This window comes from Myotis lucifugus, unplaced genomic scaffold, assembly GCF_000147115.1.
Source record: "Myotis lucifugus unplaced genomic scaffold, Myoluc2.0 scaffold_29, whole genome shotgun sequence".
Lineage (NCBI taxonomy): Eukaryota > Metazoa > Chordata > Mammalia > Chiroptera > Vespertilionidae > Myotis > Myotis lucifugus.
Window position 1 is genome coordinate 8,110,193 of NW_005871077.1, and position 3,370 is coordinate 8,113,562.

At 47.4% G+C, this 3,370-nt stretch overlaps 1 pseudogene; it reads right to left on the minus strand.

Moving 5' to 3' along the window:
- Window positions 1-1,537: 1,537 nt before the first annotated feature.
- LOC102418955 lies at window positions 1,538-3,165 on the minus strand (annotated as a pseudogene).
- Between the last annotated feature and the right edge of the window lie 205 nt (window positions 3,166-3,370).

Below are 3,370 nucleotides of genomic sequence, written 5' to 3' on the forward strand. Positions count from 1 at the left end.
CAGTGGGGAGTGTGCAGGAGGCAGCTGATTGATGTTTCTCTCTCATCAATGTTTCTAACTCTCTATCCCTCTCCCTTCCTCTCTGTAAAAATCAATAAAATATATTTTTTTTTAAAAAAAAAGAATTGCCAAATTGCCCTGGCCAGTTTGGCTCAGTAGATAGAGCTGTTGGCCTGCGAACCAAAGGGTCCTGGGTTTGATTCTGGTCAAGGGCATGTACCTCAGTTACAGGCTCCTCCTGGCCTGGGCGTTGGTCAGGGCAGATGCAGGAAGCAACCAATCAATGTGTTTCTCTCACATCAATGTTTCTCTCTGTCTTTCCCTCTCTCTTCCACTCTCTCTAAAATTAATGGAGAGATAAAAAATGGCAACAGAGTAAGTGGATGCTGCATGGACATGCTCCCAGGAACAAACTGGAATTACAACTAAAATACAGAAAAACTTTCTGAATAATCAACGGAAAACATGCAGGAGAGAACCCTGATACTCCAGGACCGAAAGTGGAGACCGCATAGAGACTGGTAGGAGGGGTGGAGGTGCAAAAGGGTTGGCCGGGTGCCCACAGACAGCAACTGAAGTCTCAGAGCAATATCTCAGCTGTGGGGAGTTGTCACTGACAACTATGAGATCTCATATCCAAACTGGGACCCCCAGCAGAGAACACCAGAACTGAGAAGGGTACCCACATAACATCTGGCAGTGAAAAGCAGCAGGGTGCTGTCTACCAGGGAGTAACAGCTGAAAATTCAGACACCCTCTTAAAGGGCCAATGCACAAAATTCCCTGTTTAGCCACCCACCTTGTGCTCTGGCAGAGGGAGGGTGAAATGGACTGGAGCTGTGAGAGCAGAAGCCAGGACTGGAGACTCAGAGGATAGAGCTCAGAAGGCAGACACCCCAAGTTTCTTGGTTGAGTCATTCCTCATGCAACAGAGGTCATCTTTACCACATAGACATTTGCCTCACCTGGGGGGAAGACAGTTGACACACCCTATTGGAAAATACCTTGCCCTGAGGCCATTTAAAAGATTAAAAATAACAATTAGCTTCTGGGCAGAAGAAATTGCCCCACCCTGTTGAAGAAACTTTTCACCACACCTGAGGACGATTGCCTAGGGGACAACTCAAGTAGGAATCCTATCAGTCTGTAGGCAGAGGTGGTCTCTGGAGGCTTTTTTTTTCTCAGAGCAGTAACTGAGATTCATTTACTTCCTCCAGGGCCTAGCAGGCTGGGGGCAGAATACAAAGGCACTGGGGCATATATGGGCCTGTTATGAACTGGAGTTCAGATGCCTGGGTGGTTAACTGAACAGGTGTGCCAGGGTGCATAGGGTCTGGGGTGATTTCTCCCAGAACTTAGAGAAGGACCCTTGGGGTGTGGAAGCAACACAACTTGGCACAGATGCATGAGAAGGGTTGTGGGGTGGGTGTGCTGCAGGTGGAGTGACCCATGGGGCAGGGTGTGTTAGTGTCTTAGAGCCACTTGGGGCATGGCATGTTGGGACATGTTGAGCCCTAGCTGTTGTCTGAAAAGCTAGTTGCCAACAGCTGGGAAAATGGAAAAGCTGGTGGGTCAGCAGGACCCACAAAGACATGACTGCAAACAGGATCAGCCCTGGGAAAGACCAAAATGTGCAAGGTGACTCCTAATGTGAGGTGATGAGGGGAGAGGTCTGGGGTTCCCACTCAGGAATACATAATTAGCTGCAGCCACTCCTGGATGTTCACCTGAATTTGTCCAGTGCTATCTTTATCAAGAGATTTGAAAGCACGGAACATGGCATCAGCCTGACCAGGCAGCTGATGAAGTTGTCAAAATTCATGTTGAAGTATGGTAGCAATTATCTCAGGTAGAAACTATAGTTTACCTTTAACCCTGCTGTTTGGCTTATGTACCTATTTTCTTTGTTTAACAATAGACAGGTTATTTTGATTTTCTGAATTATATAAATCATCCCATTTGATTAAATATCCTATTGATTGTAATGTGAAATCCCATTTGTAGTGGTCATACTGGTCTTAGAAAGCACATTTTCCTTTACCTGGGAAGGACAGCACAGTTATCCCAAGGTCAGAGGGCTCTAGACCCAAAACTGGAATTTAGATAACATGCCTAAGTTTAACCCAGGTTACCCAAGGGCTCTAGACCCAAAACTGTAATTTAGATAACATGCTGTTTCTGCTTCTGTAAACTGCTTTTTGCAAACTAGGTTCCTCATTTCAGACCCCAGGGCTCTAGATAATGTGTTTGACCCCAGAGACCCAAAACTATAATTAACATGCTTAATTCTGTTTCTGTAAACTGCTTTTTTTTGCAAACCAGGTTCCTCATTCCAAACCCTGGGATGTAATCAATACCTTTGTGACTTTTTTGCCTATATAACCTTGGAGCTGCAACCATCTTGTTACTATGAGATTTGGGGAATGGCCCCTCATAGTCCCGGATTGCAATAAATGTGACTCTTTAATTCGACTCCTTGAGGCATCCTTCTGTGATTCGTGGGGTACATTACAACAATTTTCCCTCCCTCATCTGAGTAGCTTCAGATGATCGTGGTGTAAAGATGCTTATTTAGATGGAACCCTGCTGTCTCAAAGGCCCCTGGAAGTTCACTGCTGCCAGTGGTTCCTGAATGGTCAACATCAAACTGTTTGTATATGGCCTGCCACTTTTTGATGTTGTTCCACAAACACTTGAATTCCTAGAAACCCAGCTTGCCTGTTGTATTACTATCCACCAAGGCCACCAGGCAGCAACATGCGTCAATGCCAAAACCATCAGTCTTCAGATCAGGGTGTCGGGTCACCACTTTGTTGAGAATGTTCATGAGTTCTGTTGCACTGACTTCCATGTAATCTCCAGCCAGCTGGCAAATAGTCTCCAGAATTGCCAGACCTCCTCACTCTCATTGGCCTCAATGTTGGAGTAATGGGTGCATGGAGGCAGGGGCTCTGGGTTATACTGCACAGCTGCCTCACTAATGATGGTGCTAATGACCCCACCTAGGATGCGCATGGCAGTTCCGCCACCCCCACCGCTGACTCTGCCTCCGTCACCACCGCCTCCGCCTCTGCTGATCAGGCCTCCAAGCACATTCCCCAGGCCCCTGCCTCCCCCGCTGCCACCACCACAGCCTCCCTTCAAGAATGGGTTAACCAGGAACATGGCACGAGTCTAGATTCCTCTCAAATCCAAGGACAGAGGGTGGAAGAGTGTCCAGGGGAGATAACAGGGGCAGGGCAGGTCTGGAGGTTCAAATCTCAGATCATCAGTCTGGGGATCTCTGAAGCCAAGACTTTAGGATCTCATCAGGTCTGGGGCTGTAAGGGCCTAGATTACGAGGTTAGTGCGGCTAGGCGCTCACTGCCTC